We start from the raw sequence: 21,416 nt of genomic DNA, 5'->3' as shown, positions 1-21,416 counted from the left end.
GAAGAAGGAAGAAAAGAGTTAAGGAGGGAGATTAGCAACCCCTCGAGAAGGGAGGGAGATACTTTTCTTGACATATAAAATACAAATCAGAAAACTTTCTCAACCTTTACAAAATATATTAAGTCAGAACTAAGAAACATGGGAATGCTTAACAACTTTGTACTTTGATGCATTGCTAATTCATGTAGGAACGGCCAAAAGTTAGCAACCTTTCACAAATCACTCACTTTTAAAAAGTACAATCACCATAAATTGATTAATATCAGATACAAATATTAGCAGCTAAACTTATTGCATGACTGCACATGGGATCCATTAATACAATGGAGACAGTCACTTGTGCTCAGAATCGGCTCTATAAACATCCTCAACTTTGAAGAAATATATGCCTGAAGAATGAACAGTGTTCTTATAGAGTTGTGCCCTGAAGTCTTTAAGTTGTTAACACAGACACTGGGGCATTATGGCACATGACTTGCTAAGCGGGGAGTCCAGGCGAGTTATCAACGAAAAAACTTGGACAGTGTCCAAGTTTTTGATCTGGAATTGTTCACATACAGGGTGTCCATTGTCCAATGGACACTCTGTATGTGAACAATTCCAGATCATGCGACTTTGAGCTCGACTACATCAGCAAATACAATATGAGATTATAAAGAGTGTTAGGACATTCTACTAAAGCACTGTAGAGTGCTTTAGAGTGCACTGTAGAAGCATACACTAATGATAAATAATGCTTACATGAATAATATACTTACGTTATCACATAAATCCCTACTAGGACAATAGTTTCTACTTTATTTTATAACGTTAGTTTTGTGTGTCATCAAGTTTCAGTTATAAATGTAGTTTATATCTGTATCAAGCATTTCTTTGTGCAGAAAAATTCAAAATACAATACACAAAATTGCTTACAGTCTAGCTAAGTTATACTATACATTACTCTCTCATCGCAGTACCCTACAGTTATTTAACATTGCTAATAATGAGCGAGAATACATCACCTAAAAGAACAGTTTAAGCTATGTACTATTAAGTAAGTAGTAGTAATAGTAGGAATGTAAAATAAAACTTATTGCTTCATTGAGTAGTAGTAAAATCTGACTAGAATACTTATAATCGTACGATTACTAATTGACGGAGAAAGGATGTAACTTATTAATTAATACTCTCTTTTCATTTCAATTCTAACGAATAACCTGGTAGCCTCTCTAGCCAGTACCCATATGTAACATATGTATTCATAGAGACAAATAGTAATTATGAGCTCAGTAACCCATCAATTAACCTGGCTATACTTTACCGGTCATGATATCTCGAAACTATAATATGCTTTAGGAGTAAACTAATGAAAATTATACCTCGATTTACAGTTGCAATTTGCTATTATCCAAAGAGTTATGGTAAATAAAGGGTTTACTTTAACTGGTTACAAGTCAATAAAAGGAGCTTAATGATCTTATAAGGAAACCAACAGTTGAGGAAGTGTATTTTGCAAGAATTATTTTTGCCAGGGGCTTCGGCACGAGGTGACATTTTCGTCATTATTACATTTTCCGTCATTTTCTAGTAGTTATACACCTTCTACAAAGACCTAACAGAGCCCTAACCTCCACGTTAGCAATGTCACAGAGACTTACTAGTCTCTGCACTATACTGCCACTAAGCTGGTCCATTTTATACTACTTAGATTAACACATACTTTCAGGAGTGGACAGCAGCAACCTAATAGTCGGAGTGTTCAGTGTGATTTTGGTTACAGCTATTGCACTTCTCATCATATGTGTCATTCTCAGATGTGGGGCAGCCTCTCGCACTGTTTCACAGAGGACCAGCAAAAGTGGGCCCTCCTGTCGGACTAACTCAACAATGGTTCAACATAATCAGTGCTGAAGACAACCAGAACTTAACATTTGTAACATGAGTTGACCAAGTTTAATGTGAACAGTTGATGTCTTATCTTAAAACCAATTTGAGATTGTTATCCTAGTCAAGGTTATGGCTTGTTTCAAGTGCTTATATAATGCTGTGTTCACAAAACATTGGTACGGTTTTAAACATCTGTACTCTGTAGATTAGTTTATGAAAGAGCAACCAGCTAGATATTAAGCTCTTATTTTCATTGTTAATCGATTTAAATTATGTTACAACTGGTCCAGATATCAAATATGTTACATAGCTCTCGAAATTTGTATACTTTGCTGCACTAGGCTTTTCAAATACATGCTATTGTCAAAGCCTACTTTGAGTATGATCCATTTCTCACCAAAAGGTACCTTTATCTTACCCCAAAACATAGTTTTCGGGTGCTCTACTTGTAGCTGCTGATCTCCTGAGTTCATATATACAATTTCATAAAAATTTGACAAAAAATGACCCAAAATTTATGCTGTTCAAATTACCCTGAAATGACAATTTTTCCTAGAGTCTTCATGACATTTTTTCGAAACTTGACATGCACAAACTAGAGACTACAGTAAAACCCCGATTTTCCGCTACCCGATTTACCGCAAACACTGATTTACCGCGAATGTTTCCTTCCCCCAAATTCCGCGGTAAATCGGGGTTTTACTGTATTTGGAGAATTTATTTTAGAGTCTAGAATTTAAATTGAGGTCTCCCAAATTATACAGTTTGAGGTTATAAATTTGGTATTGTTTAATATCTATGGTCAGTGGATAGGTTATATGAGATTAAAACGTTGTTTCAAAAGTGCAAGAAAATGGCAGGAGACCAATAAAAATAGGTCAAATTATGTTATCCTGATACAAAATCATATCATAAGAGCTTTTCTTTATATATTATGTGCATGTACATCATGTGTTGTTTTATCTATCTGGTTAATATAATATGTGAACAATCCCTAAAAGAATAACACTATACTACATTGAACCTCCTATCCCTAGTTCAGGTCCCTTGAAATCATAAATTCGCCAACGTTTAAAAAGTCTGGTATTTGAATGGGTGGAAACTTAAAATTTGCATTAAGTTAGTCTGAAAGATTTTCAAAATGGCAATAAACTGGCCAGAGTGACACGCATCAGAGAAGTTGTAATGACTCAAGTTATGCTCATTTGAACACAAAATTTTCAGTAAAATGCTCGAAGTTTGTCTTGAATTAGGGCTGATTGAGTGAACTTATATAATAATGAGTTATATTCTGCCGTTTTCTGACAAAACTGCTTAAAGACCACTTAAAAATCCAAGGTTTTTAAGCACTGTTGACAGGTTTTTGACAAATTTTGGCATTTTAGGTGGTTGAGGGGAGGCGAATGGTTCTAATGGTTTCTGAAGGATTACAGGGATACTTCTTGACCCGAAAAAAAATTTTGGTTAAAGAATTCAGACCCGTCACCAAAATTTTTTGATGCTGGCCATTATCTCAAAAGTTTTTTAACATTCCCTCTTAAGAAAGAACTTTGGTGTCTGTGCTTCTGCTTGAATAGCGCGGCGAGGAAAGAATTTTTTGCTCCTTTCATCAATGTTATCCAGTATCCTCACTCTGATTTATTCTTGGATTTAGCAGGAGATGTTTATTCCATGTAAAGTCCATGAAGTGGGTTATTACTTCTTTTGAGTAGCTGACAACACCGTTCTGGACACTAGTCAGAAGGTCTATTTTGCTTCTGTTCAGTTTGTTGGTCCCAGTTGTCTGCGTTAGAAACTTATGTATCTTGATAATATGGTGCTAGTATTGATGGGCTTTTGCCTCCTCTAGCTGCAAGATGACCCCTTGCATAAATGGGTCACTTGTAAGTGCTCTTATCAAGAATTTTATAGTGACCATCTTGTAGTATATCTCAAGGGGAGGAATCCCAAGCGCGACAGAGGTCAAATCTTTGGGAGGATGGTGAGTGGCCCTGCTTACCTTCAAGAGGACCCTGGCATAAAAGTCTTTAAAAGTATCGAGGTTATCTTTTAGCCATATTGCATAATTGGAGCAGCATATAGAAGTTTTGTGAGTACTACTGTTCTGAAGAGCATTCTGAGTGAGCTTGCATTCAGACCTCTGTGGTGGGTGGAGTTTTGGGTGATCCTGTACCAGGCAAACCATCATTGTTTGAGTTTGAAATTTGTGTGACCCTTGGCCTTGACCGTAAGCTTGTTGTCAATGCTTATTGCTTAGTCCAAGAACAGTTGATTGATATGTATATGTTATGGGTCTACTGTCGACAATGAATGGTCTTAAGGTTGTTGGGGGGGGGGGGTGTCATGTCCGTCTATGTCTGCCTATGTCCTGTCCTTTTTGGATTCTATGAGACAACGGACGTGTTTTTTGGGACATTGGCGGACACGGACGGACATTGGCGGACCCGGACGGACATTGGCGGACTCGGACGGACATTGGCGGACCCGGACGGACATTGGCGGACTTGGATGGACATTGGTGGACATTAGCGGACATTGGTGGACATTAGCGGACAAACATTTGAGGACTCAAGAGTACTGAAGAGTACTGAGGAGGATGGCTGAGATGGATGGCTGAGGAGGATGGCTGAGGAGGATGACTGAGGAGGATGACTGAGGAGGATGACTGAGAGGGAGGAGAAGGATCAGGAAGACCCAGGAGGAGGAGGAGGAAGAGGACCCAGAAGGAGGACCTAGGAGGAGGAGGAGGAGAACTGAGGAGGATGACTGAGGAGGAGGAGGAGGACTGAGAAGGAGGAGGACTGAGGAGGATGGCTGAGGAGGATGGCTGAGGAGGATGGCTGAGAGGGAGGAGGAGGAGGAAGAGGAGGAAGAGGACTGAGGAGGAGGAGGAGAAGGACCCAGGAGGAGGAGGACCCAGGAGGAGGAGGACCCAGGAGGAGGACCCAGGAAAAGGCCCCAGGAGGAGGAGGAGGACTGGGGAGGAGGAGAACTGTTGAGGACTGATGAGGAGGACTGAGGACGAGGAGGAAGAGTAGGAGGAGGACTGAGGAGGGGAGGAGGAAGAGGACTGGGGAGGATCAGGAAGACCCAGGAGGACCCAGGAGGAGGAGGAGGAGGAGGACCCAGGAGGAGGAGGAGGACTGAGGAGGACTGAGGAGGAGGACTGACGATGACTGAGAAGGAGGAGGACTGAGGAGTACTGAGGAGGATGGCTGAGGAGGATGGCTGGGGAGGATGGCTGAGGAGGATGACTGAGGAGGATGACTGAGAGGGAGGAGGAGGAGGACTCAGGAGGAGGACTCAGAAGGAAGAGAAGGAGGACTCAGGAGGAGGACTCAGAAGGAGGACTTAGGAGAAATGAGAAGGAGGACTGAGGAGAACTGAGGAGGAGGAGGAGGAGGACTGGGGAGGAGGAGAACTGTTGAGGACTGATGAGGAGGACTGAGGACGAGGAGGAAGAGTAGGAGGACTGAGGAGGGGAGGAGGAAGAGGACTGGGGAGGACCCAGGAGGAGGAGGAGGAGGAGGACCCAGGAGGAGGAGGAGGACTGAGGAGGACTGAGGAGGAGGACTGACGATGACTGAGAAGGAGGAGGACTGAGGAGTACTGAGGAGGATGGCTGAGGAGGATGGCTGGGGAGGATGGCTGAGGAGGATGACTGAGAGGGAGGAGGAGGAGGACTCAGGAGGAGGACTCAGAAGGAAGAGGAGGAGGTCTCAGGAGGAGGACTCAGGAGGAGGACTGAATAGGAGGAGGAGAAGGAGGGGGACTGGGAGAGGACTGGGGAGGAGGAGGACTGATGAGAAGGATGAGGAGGAGGACCCAGGAGGAGGAGGACTGAGGACCGAGGAGGAAGAGGAGGAGGATGAAGAGGATGAGGAGGACCCAGGAGGAGGAGGACTGAGGAGGAGGACTGAGGAGGACTGAGGAGGACTGAGGAGGATGGCTGAGGAGGATGACTGAGAGGGAAGAGGAGGAGGAGGAGGAGGACTGAGGAGGACTGAGAAGGAGGAGGAGGAGGAGGACTGAATAGGAGGAGGAGGGGGACTGGGGGAGGACTGAGGAGGAGGATGGAGGACTGAGGAGAAGGATGAGGAGGAGGACTGAGGACTGAGGAGGAAGAGGAGGAGGATGAAGAGGAGGAGGAGGACACAGGAGGAGGACCCAGGAGGAGGAGGAGGACTGTTGAGGACTGATGAGGAGGACTGAGGAGGAGGAATAGGAGGAGGACTGAGGAGGGGAGGAGGAAGAGGACTGAGGAAGATCAGGAAGACCCAGGGGGAGGAGGAGGAAGAGTAGGAGGAGGAAGCATCTAAATGTTATTTCCATTTTTGTCCGTTTTTGTCCATTTTTGTCCGCTCTATTTTTTGTCCGTTTTGAAAATATAGGGTACCGAACGGACAAAAAACATGATCCCCCTATAACAGCAAAAATTGAACATTTTATTTAGCAATTTAGGTGTCCATTAATGTCCGCCTATGTCCGCCTATGTCCGCCTATGTCCGCCTATGTCCTGTCCTTTTTGGATTCTATGAGACAAGCGGACATAGACGGACGTGACACCCCCCCCCCCCCGTTGTTACATCAGGTGCAGTTTTGGGATGTATTGACCATCTTACTTATAATTCAGAGAATTCTTTCTGTTGTCTGTATGTACAACCGCCCACGTGCAAAACAAAGGAAAAATATGCACTTGCGTAGTAACCATGGTAACGAGGGTTGTTACACGCACGTGCAGGCGCAAAGATTGTTAAAACGGCATTTTTTATCGTTTTTGTTGATATTACGTTGTAATACTGGTTTCGTTGGTATAGGCCAACAATAATCTGACTAAGCCAAATTAGGTTTTTAAGAAGTGGTGATTTGGAATATGGTGTTACTGGTGGTTTTACCGTATCATTAGTTAGATAAATTGCAGTTCTGCTGTCAGTGTATAAGAGAAAAATTCATTCCGGCGATTATTGGTAGGAACGTGTCTGACCTGCACAGGAGAATGTTTGCGCTACCTGTAATGTTTGCGCTACCTGGATCAACAATACCTGGTATTGTTAATCCGGTAGAGATCACGGAGAAGGAATGCTAGATGTCACTCAAGATAACAGAGGAGCTGGTTGACCTCATCTATTGCCAGGAGACATCCCTGATGAAGTTGGATAAAATTAAGATTAAGGGCAGAGTAAACAGTCTCAAGATAGTTAAAAATTACGCTTGAAGAGGGAGCTCGCTTAGATAATGAGTGAAGTGGATGAGACTACCAGGGAGTCACTGCAGCTGGTACAAGAGCATGGGTCAGGAGCTTGGCTAACATGTCTCCCCATTCAAAAGCTAGGGTATGCTTACAGCAAGCAAGACTTCAGAGATGCTGATCATCTCTGGTATGGTTGGGATATCCCTAACACCCCAAGAATCTGTGATTATGTGAGCTAAAAATGATCACAATCATATCATCAACTGTAAGAGAGGGGGTTATGTGAACTGCCGTCATAACAACGTGAAAGACTCAGTTGCTGAATACCTTAGGCTGGTGACCAAGGATGTGAGGATTGAGCCCCTGTTTAACAGACTTAACACCTATAGAATCAGCCAACTTCCAACAAAAGGGCAACAATGCTGATAAGGCTAGGCTCGATATATCAGTGTGGAGCACATTTGTGACTTGTGAGGACTTTCTTTGACGTGCGCATTTTCAATCCCAAATCGCCTACATATCAAGGAAAGCTCTACATTCTGCACAAGAATGAAAAAGAAAAAGATCCAGACGGGGGGGTGGGGGGGGGGGGGGGGGCCAATGACTACCAATGGAGACTTTTGGGGACTAAAAATCATGGGGACTAGAGGTCAACTCGTTGACGTAATTCACCATTTGTCCCCATAAGTCCCCAGAATTTTTGACAGTTATTTATGGTTTTCAAGTTAGTTTAATAACGATACGATCGAGATGTTTTGTCCAAGATAAGAGTAGGATAAATCTAAATGGGGACTAATGGAGACTTTTGGGGACTAATGGGGACTAAAAATCGTCTAAATGGGGACTAATGGAGACTTTTGGGGACTAATGGGGACTAAAAATCATGAGGACTCGGGGTAAAATCGTTGACGTAATTCCCAAGTCCCCAAAAGTAGTCATTGCCCCCCCCCCCCCCCCCCCCCCCCCCCCCCCCCCCCCCCCCCCCCCCCCCCCCCCCCCCCCCCCCCCCCCCCCCCCATCCAGACATGAACCGAGTGCTACAATTGGAGAAAGGGTCATTCGTCCCCCTTGTATTTACCACTACAGGAGGAATTGTACCTGAGGCCAAGCGTTTCATAAGGAGACTTGCTGTGTTGATAGCCACCAACACCAAGGAGGACTAGAGCCAGGTGAAGTGTAACATCAGGACATGCCTGAGCTAGTAGCAGTTAGAGGGAAGGCAAGGAAGGCATGGACTGCCCCTATATCCATGTTTGAAGCTCTCCCATCATCTGTTCTACTTCAGAGGGAAGTGATATTGAATCTATCTACAATAGCTCAAAGATTCTTGAAAATTGCAAAACATTCTCAATAACAGAGTTGAATGCCACCGTCCTACCTACAAATTCAGCTAAATATTTGTCAAAATTATTTCTAAATATTGATGGAAATGCATCAAACTTTGACAACTTTGCAGTTGAATTGTCTTGTATCGACCACAAATTCTCTGTTATCGGCCTTGCAGAAACAAACACTAATCCCGAAAATGGAACTCTGTATCAGCTTAACGGATACTCCTCCTGTTACCAATCACGCTACTTTTGCCAAGAGAAAAACCAGTTCAAGGGTAAAGGGTCAGGAGTGTGTCTTTACCTACACGATTCCCTTAACTTTAACAAAATCACTGACTTATCTCTCTGTAATGAACACATAGAATCACTGTTTGTATCTATCACTAGCTTGCAAGATCCAACTGTCGTAGGGGTTATATACCGTCCCCCAAACGCATCACTTGAGATGTTCAACAAAGCGTATGAATTTATTCTCTCAAAACTGAATGGCAAAAAAGTATATATTCTTGGTGATTTCAATGTTAACATTTTGAACGACCCATCTCCATCAGAGGACAAATTCCAAGAAATAATATTCAACAACGGCTTCATACCAACCATATCAGTACCAACTCACCAAATGCCTGGCTGTTCCAGGACCTGTATTGACAATATCCATACCAATGTCGTAGATCAATCCCTTATTTCTGGTGTGATATCTGACAAGATCTCCCACCATCACCCTATATTCACTCTTATTGAACTTTCCCCTGACTCTGTGCCAACACCTGATTCATCAGACAAAATTACTATACACTACGACTATAGTAATGCTAACTTAGAGAAGCTCTGTCTTGAAATAGAAAACGATATAGATAGGTTCCACCACAGCTGTAACACATTTGACTCTTTCGTGCAGTTATTTCAAGAAAAGATAGATTTGTCTTGCAAACTTCTAACTCCTAGAACTACTAAACGTAACAGCATAACCAACCCTTGGATCACCCAGGGCCTCATTAACTCCATCGACAAGAAAGCTAGGTTATATTTCGAATGGAAGAAGACTTGTACATTAAAACTACCTGATGGGGATCCAAACAAGCACATCTACTACAAGGAATTCGACAAGTTTCTCAAGAGCTCAATAAAGATGGCAAAGGCTATGTGCTATACTCAAAAATTCGAGAAGTACAGCATGAACTCAAAAAAGACTTGGGAAATTATAAATGAACTCCGTGGCAAAAATTTGTCTAGATGTAAGGACGATTTTGTCATAGATGGCCAGAGAGTTACTTGCAGACGAATAATTGCTAACAAATTCTGTGAATATTTTACATCTCTTGCAAGTAATCTCAATAAAAATGTACTGTCAAACAATAGTATTTCTCTGGAACCAGTAGAATCATTTGCTCAGTTTATGTCTAATTCGGTATCTGACTCCATATACCTGGAAGAAACTAATGAAGAAGAAATTATAGAGGTGATCAGAGATTTTCAAAATGGTAAGGCGAGTGACATACCTATAGTTGTTGTTAAAAAACCGGCCAAACTCATTGCTGGTACCTTGGCTAGGCTTTACAACACATGTATACAAAGTGGTACATTCCCAAGTATTTTTAAAACTGGTAAAGTTATTCCTATTTACAAGAAAGACAATAAGGAATGCATTGAAAATTATCGGCCTGTATCAATATTACCTTTATTTGGAAAGATCTTCGAGAAGGTCATTTATAAACGCCTCTATAATTTCTTCACATCTAAAGGTGTACTAACAGACTCACAGTTTGGATTTAGAAAAGGCCATTCTACCACCCATGCTCTACACAAATCTATAGACTCCGTTACTAAGTCTCTGGCAAGCAATAAACATGTCCTAGGGATATTCATTGACTTGAGCAAAGCCTTCGACACCCTTGATCACGATATTCTTTTATGCAAATTAAATTCCTACGGTATTGGTAGCAATGATTGAAATAAATTTTCGTGCACATACAGAATGAATGGTTAATAATTTAATATATATGTAGACCAAGCTCTGTGCACGGGATGCTTCCTGGAAGAATCCAGTTCTTTTAGCGGGGCACCCTACCTAAAGCCAAATTGAGATATAATAATCATATTCCTAGAGAAATAATCAGAAATCGAATACCAATCAAATAATATGATATATATGAGTAGTAACCATATTTACTATGCAAAATGCCCCAACCACATAGTGTAAATTTATATAGAATTCAAATTCCATATCATCATTAAACCTCAATACCTAGTCAATATAATAGCCCAAGCAAAATTAAATAACTTCTTATATACCTTACTGTCATACTACAAATTAATTAAACATTTGAAATCTGTTGACCAGAGAATAAATTTCTAAGCCTAATGCAAGTGAAATAATTTAGATGCAATAATGAATGCCTAATGTGAGTATCATTTGTCAATGTCCTTGTAAAAAAGTCTGTACAAGAGATATGAGTAACTAATATAGAAGAAAAAACAGGAAGTTGTCGTCTGTTGTAAAATAAATAAAATATCTAGAATATAAATTAGAATATAAAATAACATTCAGTCAATGTGTCGTCAATAAACTGTACAATTATCAAATGTTAAAACTGGGTGATACAGTCACCAAAAAAAATACTAAGTATGATAAGTTAATAAATTAAATGTGGTCTATAAAACTACCACTAAGTATAATAGGTCAATAAATTAAAAGTGGTTTATAAAACTACCACTGTGGGAACCCCTTCTCCAGTTAAAACATGTCAGTCATGTGCAAAATCAATCAGAATGGTAAGGTGGTAAAAAAGGGAATATCTTTTCGATACATCAATTATATATGCCTCAGATTTAAAAGAATTAGAAGTTACTTAGTTATCGGCGACTATGATTGCAGTGTAAAATTTGTCATATGAATTGTCGACGGTATAATTAGGGTCTGTTGTTATAGATGATAGTAGCTGTTTCTTATACGAATCACTAAAGCTTTTAACATCGGGCAGATTTCATAGATCTGTTGGAACATTATTCCAACATTTTGCCCCCAAGTATTGAAAGTTTTTATGTGATGTTGATCTATTGACATATAGGTTGCAGCTTTCGCCGCTCCTACTACCTCCTGATATGTAACTAAATTTGTTCATAAAGTTTGTAGGACAATTGTCATGGATGATTCTAAACATATAATTTGACAGATGGAGTTGTCGTCTAAGATGGAGTGGTAACCATTTCATGTCTCTATAAACATTAAGGCTGCTCTCTGTTTTTGGAACATTGAGAGCTATTTTGGCTACCTTTTTGTACAGAGTATTAGGGGCACAGCACTTACCTTACTAAAAAGCTATTTGACTAACAGAAAGCAGTATGTTATGTATAACGATGTACCATCAGAAACAATGGACGTGAAATTTGGAGTACCACAAGGGTCAATTCTAGGGCCGTTACTCTTCCTATTGTATATGAACGATATAGTAAACTGCTTTTCAGACAGTGAGGTGAAATTTGTACTTTATGCTGATGACACTAATATCTTCATATCAGGACCATCTAGAGAAGCAACATACAAAAAAGCCAACTTAGTACTTAAACATGTCTCGATTTACATGAAATGTAATCTACTTCATATCAACATGTCCAAATGCTGCTACATACATTTTAAACCTGCCTCTGAATATGATGACACCTGTGCACGGACCAGACCATTTGCTATCCTGCTAGATGAATCTAGATCAATATTCATCAATGGTAAGGTTATTACTAAAGTCAAGGATACCAAATTCTTAGGTGTTGTTATAGATAGTAAGCTAAACTGGATTGCCCACATGCACTACATCCGTAAAAAACTGCGATCTATGACTGGTGCAATCTGCAGAATTTGGCACTCGATACCTTCTGAACTATATTTGAAAATATATAATGCTCTTTTTGAATCACATCTCAGTTATGGTATAAGTGTTTGGGGTGTTGTCCTCAAAGAACGGTCCAATGATAGTCTTTTCATCACACCGAAGCACTGTATAAGGATCCTTTTTGGCGACCTTGACTCATATTTAGATAAACAATCAACATGTGCACGTACTAGACCATACGGTATGCAAAAACTAGGCCATAAACACTTTGAAAAGGAGCATACAAAACCCATTTTTAATAGATTAAAAATTCTTACAGCTCAAAACTTGTACAAATATCACTGTATTTTAGAATTCTCTAAGATTATCAAGTACCACTGCCCATACTCCCTTTATGAGGCTATCAACATTTCAAACCGTGCAACGAGTCTAATGGTTATTCTCCTAAATAAATCAAATACCTTTTTGTTTAATGCAGCCAAGCTTTGGAACGCTGTTCATAAACAAATTTTAACTTCAAGCAATTGCTTAGAAACGTCCATTAGCTTGATAAAACTGAGAACCAAAGCACTATTAATACAAGCACAGGCAGCTGACTTAAAAGATACTTGGACTCCAAACAATTTTAAATTGCAGTAATCAAATCTAATTGCAGCGGCACACACTTACTATTACTATCATGATTGTACTATAGACAGAAAATCTTTCAAATCGATTTTGGGCGCTTTTTAAACATTTGTTGTAATGTTTTTAGATAAGTTAAATATCTAAATTTATAAAATTTTTTATCGAATGAATTAATTGATATTTAATAATTTATTCGGTAGGTTTATCTGGTATTGATATTGATTATATTGATATTGTTATTATTTAACGAAGCTAACTCTAGACATAGTTAATACTACTTCTTTTAAGACAGGGACTTGGAGTATAAACGACCAAGTTTGCATAAATTTCTACCCAACCAAGAACTCAGGAGGCAAAGGTGGGTGCGTAAACTTTTGGTCTGCACTCTCCGATCCTGTATCACCCTGGATTCTTCTCGACGTATCTTTGTAAAAGTTATATACCTTTTAGTCAATCTCCTGCTACTCCAAGTCCCCTAAAATATCTGATCTAAAGTTCGTGCTAGTTATATATATGAAATATATTTTTGTCTGCTTTAATTGATACTAAATAAAATTGTTGTTTTCTTGAAATTGTTGTTTTCTTGATTTATTTTATATTATAAAATTGTTATTATTCCAGTATAACATATAAATTTTCTAATCGTGTAAAATCGTGTATATGAAGAAGCTGCTTTCGTGAATACAAATTTGTGCAGTATTTGGAATTTGGTTTGGGGCTTATTTTCGACCAAAACGGTTGCATTATTTGTATGGATAGTTGCAAAACCACGATATCAGGATAGGCAATAATTTACCACCGGGGTCAGGCTCCTGAATAAATTCTAAAATCGTATCAACAGTGAAAACTGGCCACGGGCCTAAATATTACATATCAATCAATTACAATTCATTAATATTACCAATATTAAAAACTATCGAAAATATTCAAGAAAGTATTCTCTAGCCAAAGGGCTCAATATTTCAATATATCAAAATCGTATCAACTGTCAATAAACATATACCAACCGTAAGCAGTCAAATTTAAAAATTGAATTAACTGATGCTCGACAATGATCCGGTGCATAGTGCAGCACCTAACAGGTTAGTTGAGTTCTTTGAAGGCAAAATGGTGGGTGCAAATGAATGCATCCAAATTCTTTCTTTATCTTTGTTGTTGATATTGGAATTATACATCTGCTAATCATTAAAGTACGTTTCTTTCCCGCACTCTTTCCCGCACTCTGATAAATGATAAACGCCGAGTGGAAAGTTACTCCACATAACATAAAAATTAATGTTTTCAGTAGTCAATCACGGACACAAAGAAGCCATAAGCAATTATCGATTTCCCTGCTGCACAACTTGAATAATTCTGTGTGCGTTGTTGACTTATTTTGCCTCACGTTGTAGGCCCGGCGCACACGAGTGCACAACCGTATCGTGGCTTTTAATAAGACACAAATTTTAAAAAGGACAAAATTGTTATTTACCACAAAACAATCAATACTTCATGTTATATTCATAAATAAATTCAAATTTGAATTACAACCATAAATACAGCCCGCCGCGCACACAGCCACAAATTGTTCATGTTGAGAATTAATCCTTAAGTGCGGCTGTAAGCACCGCGCGCAGGATCTATTCAATTGTTATGGTAACTTACAATTACATATCACATTTATTAATTATACTAGAGCCAAAATTTCAGAAGCAGAATACTTTTTAGGGAACTTTCAGTCGTTCGCGCAGTACAGGCCGTGAACACTGCAATGACAATAATGTGTAATGGAGAGATTCCAAAAACCGCGCGCTCATGATTTGTGAAATTGAGCGCGCACCTCTGTGAGCATCGGTACCACTCAAGTATAATAAAGTACTAAGCAGTACACGGTTCTGCCACGGTACATTAAATTGAATAAAATTACGAGGAAAATTACGACGTGAGACAAAATTTATTTGTCATACGTTGTATGACCCGCCGCGCACGAGTGCGCGGCTCTTCCTGTATCGTAGAAACTCTTCACTATAGTGAAACGACGATGGGGGTCACGACGTGATACAAAACTTTATAAAGCTGTAACATACAATTAAATTTAATTGTTAATGTTTTATAATAATGTAATTTCAAATTTAAACCAAACTTTTGATTTCAATTAATAATTTATCGATAATAATTTATCGATAATAATTAATCGATTAAGTTGTACTTATCTGTACCAGCCATTACATTCCTCTCAGAATTTGTATTCTTGAGTGGAAAATATAATTTTAAAACATTTATATTTGTTCATTGCATGTTGTCCATTATTTATAAACTAATCCAGTGTGGTGCGTCCGATTTCGCATAAACACTTAATGCCTTGGGTAATAAAGAAATTAGCGCAATTTTTTAACCAGCCTGGTTTAGTGTTGTATTGCTTCGCTAAACTTTATTGTGGGTTTGGTTTGCTCCTGGGTTCATAATCCATAATTGTGCTGTTGATTGACAATGTCAACCCTTCCATATCTGATATCGTTGCTTTGCGAATTAACAGAGCAACGATCTAGTCGATGCGAAGCAAGAATGCTAGTTTGCGCGGCGCGTCGAAGCAGCGAAGTCCTCCAATTTTGCTGTTAATCAAATATGCCATTAACAAACACTTGTCCAGTAACGATAACAATTTTATGTCAATATTTGTGTTATATATATTAAAAAACTTTTATCAGGAAAAGAATAAGATTTGAATTATTAAGAACGACAATAATTGCTCTTAGAGGAGAAAGAGGGATAAAAAGCGGTAGTAAAGTTAAGATGTCAGATTTAGATATTAATTTAGAGCCAACAAATCGAATTGGCTACTTTTACTACAACAACAAAGGGTTTATGAAATTTTCTAAGATTTTTTATTGAATTTCTATATAGAAATTTTATATAGGGTTATTGTTATATTATGTGTGTATTGTTTGAATAATTTCATATTTGTGTTCAAAATGCTAAGTAAAGTACGAGGGTTAATATAAAATAACAATGAGTTGAATTGTAGTGCGATGGAAAAATCTAACTATAAACTAAAATCTAAAATAAAACCCAGTTTACAGTTTAAAGAGAAGAAAAGAATATTCAAACAATATACACATAGTATAGCAATGGCCAATTGGCTGACTATAAGGTCATGGCCTGAACTTTAGTCTTTAATAGTCAAGTGATGCTAAAGCAGAGCACAAATATGTAATAAGTTAATAGATAAAAATACTGATTCAATGATTAAAATTATAGCTGTGAGTGTCAATAAATTACTGTGTCATAAAAAAAGGAACGATGTACACGTGATCTGAGATACCAATATCTCAATATCAAAAGGATAGTGTCTAGAAACATTCATAGTCCATGGTGGCAGGTATCAAGTTAAACGAAGTTACACTGACTGGCAATGTATACGATTGCCGTCTCCCTCTCTCACCCCTGACCGCTATCAGGGTGCTCCTGAGGATTGAGAATCTAATCCTGGTGCGCATGTAACACATAATAGCCGCATAGTCTTCTCCTCTCTTCTGGGATAGTTTTTCAGCGAGTCTCTTGTGGTATCTTGTGGCTTGTGGACCCCATCCGCCATTTGTTGAGTATATAAGTGGGGTAAAGGTGCCTTTTTCCACCTGGATGATTCTGTTGTTGTACTTTTTCATTTTCCTCATTTCATGAGCTTTATAGATCTGTTCCATATCTTTTTTGACATATGTGGGTGAGTTGGGGTGGGTAACACAGACATCAAAGAATGTTCGTTCAAATGTGCTCCAGAGACCTCGTGAGGATACATCAGGTGCAGCTCTATCAGCATTGGTACCAACAATTTCTTCATTATCAAGGGGTATCAATGCTGGCTCAGTCACTACATCTCTGCATACTTCACGCTGCAGCTCTGCATTTAGATCGCGGATGTTGTTGTGTCTCATAGAAACATAGCCACCTTTCTTGCATATAAGTGTGTGATTCACATTATTTCTCTCTCCACAAGCACAGTGAAATGGGGTGTTAGGGATCTCCCAACCATAACGCAAGTACAGAGCATCACGGAACTCAATCTTGTTCAGGGAGTAGCCAAATCTCTTCAATGGAAGTGCAGTAAGCCAACATCCTGAACCTTTCTCTTTGATGAACTGGAGAGATCTCTTTAGGTTGGGATCTCTTACACTGTCCTCTATTGATTTGCTAACCGTAAATAAGTGTTTCTCCTTGATTGCCTTGAGACTTTTTATAATGTCATTTTGAATTGACAGTTTAAATGTAACTTTTTACATTACTATACTTTTCATTACTTATATGTTAAAATAATAATTTTTAGCAACTTGGGTGTGAACAAATTTATTAAATGCATTTCTATATTTGAACTTTATTGGATCTCTTAATGTTTAATTCTTTCTTATATTATATTTTATTCGAAACATTCCCAAAAACATTATTCATTACAAAACATTACATTTGGCATCGAGAGGTTGGTGTTTGAGACCCGGCCGTGCCATCAATCCTTGGGAGCCTTTAATTCAGGGTATTTTATGAAATTGTCTGGGTATCCGTCAGGGTATGAATTAGCTACACAAAACTGCTTGAGAGAGTGCTTAAATTTGATGGTTTGTATGTACAAGATCCAAAATATATCAGTTAAATTGAGCAAAATTTTAATAATAATAATAATAATAATAGGATTATGGCCACATGGCCATCTCGACAAAACTTGAAACCCAACTGCACTCTACGCTATTGCAGTTCGCACAATATTATCAAAAAGAAAAATGTTCCTTGAAAGTGGATCGGTTTTAATCAGAGACGATCACCCAATTGAAGCTTACACCCTGTGTTGTGCTGTGACAACTCCCATATTTTGGGCCTTCTGTTCCAATTGCAATGGTTGCTTGTTCAAAGGAGTTTTTATTCGGAAGATTTATAATGGTTTGAATCCTGATTAAAACAAGCCCAAGGGTTGCGCTAAGAACTTTCATCAGCGGAATGATCAGGACTTCCGTCGCGTGGTCGAGCGTTAAATGAGGAGAGAACCTGCCAAAAGATCTTTTGTCTTAGTACACAAGAAATCAAGAAAACAACAAATTCAAGAAAACAACAAATTTTTATTTAAATCAATTATAGCAACAATTTGAAAAACTTTAAAGCTCTTCTATTACCATGGAATATACTACGGGTATGGTGACTTGGGCTATTGAGTTGTTAAGTAGATTAAGATTAGTAAACCTGCACTTGATTGTATTTTTTATAAAAACTAGAAATTAGGCTTCACGGTAAAATGGAGAAGCAGGCTGATCTTGGAGAGAGCAGACCGTAAAGTTTACGCACCCACCAGGGCTACCTACCTATCAATAGTACTGACTACTACTATCTTACTGTGTGTTGGTTCTCTCTTCATTTGATGATACAGTAGAACAAAGTTATCAATAAAAATATAGATAAAAGCTGTGTGAGAACTTAAAATTTCTGCCATTACAGGAATGTATAAAGTCAATCATGTACAGCAAACAAATAGTATCAGATGTATTTTGATATGTACATAATCTTTGCCAGCACTCGACTCCAATGACTAATATCCCCTTTCAAGCTGCATTTTATATCAAGAAAACAACAATTTCAAGAAAACAACAATTTTATTTAGTATCAATTAAAGCAAACATAAATATATTTTATATATAACTAGCAGGACCTTTATACCAGATATCTTAGGGGACTTGGAGTAGCAAGAGAATGGATAGAAGGTACTGCACGTTTTGCTCTAGAAACACACTTTTAGAGATTTTATCGGCGTATCCTCTAAAATCACCTAAGTTGTTCAATTTTAGGGAGGGATGCTTTTCCGGGGAGGGGGCGCCAACAGGCAACGTTATGCCACTGCTTTCAAGCCCGTACATTCCTTGCCCCCTCAGTTTCTGTCCTTTCACAATCCAATTAGCAGTCAAGGACAAAAAGTCTTGTTTGCTTAGTCTGAAAGGAAATTAAAATTAATAATGAAAATAATTGATTAGACCAGTTCTTACTCCTTTATAGAATAAACTTGATTTAATCTAATTCGTGAACATGTGACAGAAAGTATAATAATTCACATATTACGTAATCAATATTTTTGCTATTTTTACCCCTCTCCCCCCCCACCCCCCGTAGTCAACCGTAATCAAAACCCACCACCCCCTCCTGACAGCAAAATTACGTAATCATGGCCTGACCCCCCCGCCCCACCGGCCCCCTTTTTGACTTTTTTCCCTGAAAAACACATTCCTCTACATTTCATTAGAATTAGAATTAGAATCAAATACACAGCAATACAATAAAAATAGTAAATAATTTAGAGATGCTTCGATCTGCTGTGCAGGACATTCAAATCAGTCAAAAACTACAGTCATGCTACGGGCTACCCTGATCATTATGAGCCGAAATCATTGTTATGATATCCAGCCAAGCACCTTCCAAACTTCCAAACTAATTACTTTTGCAGCCGGATACCCGATCCATTCCTAAATTTTATCACTATCAGCGTGAAATTGAGTGGAATTTGAATTAAAAAATATTGTCAATGTTATTATCCTAGAGGGTAAAAAAGAAAATTTTGATTACGTAATCAACAACCAACTCCCCCCCCCTCCCCCTGTAATCAACCGTAATCATTTGGGAACCCCCTCCCCCCTCGGCTGATTACGTATTATGTGAACGATCCCTAAACCAGTTTAAAAGTCAATTGCGAAATATCTTTCTCAACATATTAAGACAAGCGAAATGTTGCGAGCAAACGAATTTCCTAACAAAAAATCACTTTTGGATTGTACAAACAAAATGGATTATATCAAGGTCATGGTACTCACTGAAGAATCTCCCTTCCCCTTTCCTCCTACACTAAATTATTTTACAGTGTCTATTGTGTTTATCCAAATTCTAGAATAGTCTCTGTGATAATATGATCTTTAAACGTTGTCCCCTGCAATGGCATTTGTGTAGGAGGAAAGGAGGAGGAAAATTTTGATTAACAATAATAATGAGTTAAAATAATGTTAAAATGATCCACTTTAAAAAGAGATTATTTTTTCAGAAAATTCGTTTACTCACTTATTTCGATTGTCTTAATATGTTTAGATAGAAATCTTGCAATTGACTTTTAAACTGGTAAGAGATAACAATTTGTTAATTTTAGAGTTGCACTGTTGACAAACCATGATTCTGTACAACTCTATGAAAATGAATGATCTATTTAAAGATATGCGATACAGCTGTTGCTTACAGCTTGAAATTTTACACAATTTCTAGAATGCAACTGTTTCAACAGTATAGCATTACAAATATAACAATACTGCTCAAAATGTAAATTAAGACACCAAATAAAAACCCTTAATATCTTGTTCTGTTCAGCAGGATCGGAGTAGCATTTAAAAGCTGATTTTGAATTTCAAACGTGACAGATATAATGGCTTTAACTTTCAAAACACAGCTGAGTGCAGACCGCCTTGTCTCACTTTTTTTACTGTAAGTGCAAAATGTGCTCTTCTCACGACATGTGTTTGGAATGTCGTAGCATTCTGCATATCTGAGATCTGCACACTTGTTACCCAAGTGTTAATAGAAAGCAGGAACCACAAGGGAGGATTAGATAGCCTGGTGGTGAAGATGCAGCCACAAGGGAGGATTAGATAGCCTGGTGGTGAAGATGCAGCCATGACTTGACATCATTACAAGGTAAGTCGCACCCGCAGGACGTGCGCTAGTCGCACAGTCTTGACCACATGGTGCCGCCGAGAAGAATTGTGTAGACAGCACATGGTTTACCTTTTAAGAATCTTGTCTTTCAGCGGTATTCTGAGACCTCTATCTTTCAAATATTGCTGACCACACCCCCACTGTTTCTAGTGTTTTAAAATTAGTTTTTTCCTGAAAAGGTTTTGAGAAAGGTGACAATTCATGTTTGCCTTTTAATCCAGCAGACTGTGATTTTTGGGAATAACGCCTTTAACTATTTTCAAAATAGCTCGGACTCCTTAACAGCTTTTGGTCTCTTAGGTCATGCATATAAATTACCCTTAAAATTAAATGGAAACCTCAGTTGTTAGTTATATTTGACCACAACTGCTCTTTCTCCTCCTTGACCACCATGTAGCGTGTACGGTGTAGCCCTGAAATCACATGTCGAGGCTGGTACTTACCAGCAACCCAATCATTTACCATGCTAACCTAACACCGTATCAATCTGCTTGCAAGTTTTATTTTTATGGAATTTCGGAAAATTTTAAAAACCTTCTTTTTTTTGTGAACCTCTAAGTCTGACATGCTTGGGAAAAAGCGTCGTTGAGAAGTATCTGTAAAGTATTTGACTTGCTCAGAATTTTTTGGGTACATTATTTCAGTTTCAATTGCAGATTATGACACTAATTTCTAGATGAACTCGGTGCAGTGAGGATAAATAGATTGTAGGATGGTCACCTTTTTGAACTTTTAATCTCGTCATTATGTTGTTAAAAGAATTTATAATACTGTCAACTTTTTGAAAAAATTACTGGCAAATTTAACGGCATTTTTTATGTAACAACTTAATCATTACAATCATCGTCAGATCTACAAAATTTATCATAA

The sequence above is a fragment of the Bolinopsis microptera genome, chromosome 5 (genome assembly GCF_026151205.1).
Source record: "Bolinopsis microptera isolate Bmic1 chromosome 5, MBARI_Bmic_1.0, whole genome shotgun sequence".
In the NCBI taxonomy this organism is placed as follows: Eukaryota; Metazoa; Ctenophora; class Tentaculata; order Lobata; family Bolinopsidae; genus Bolinopsis; species Bolinopsis microptera.
Note: the sequence above shows the minus strand (reverse complement) of the source record.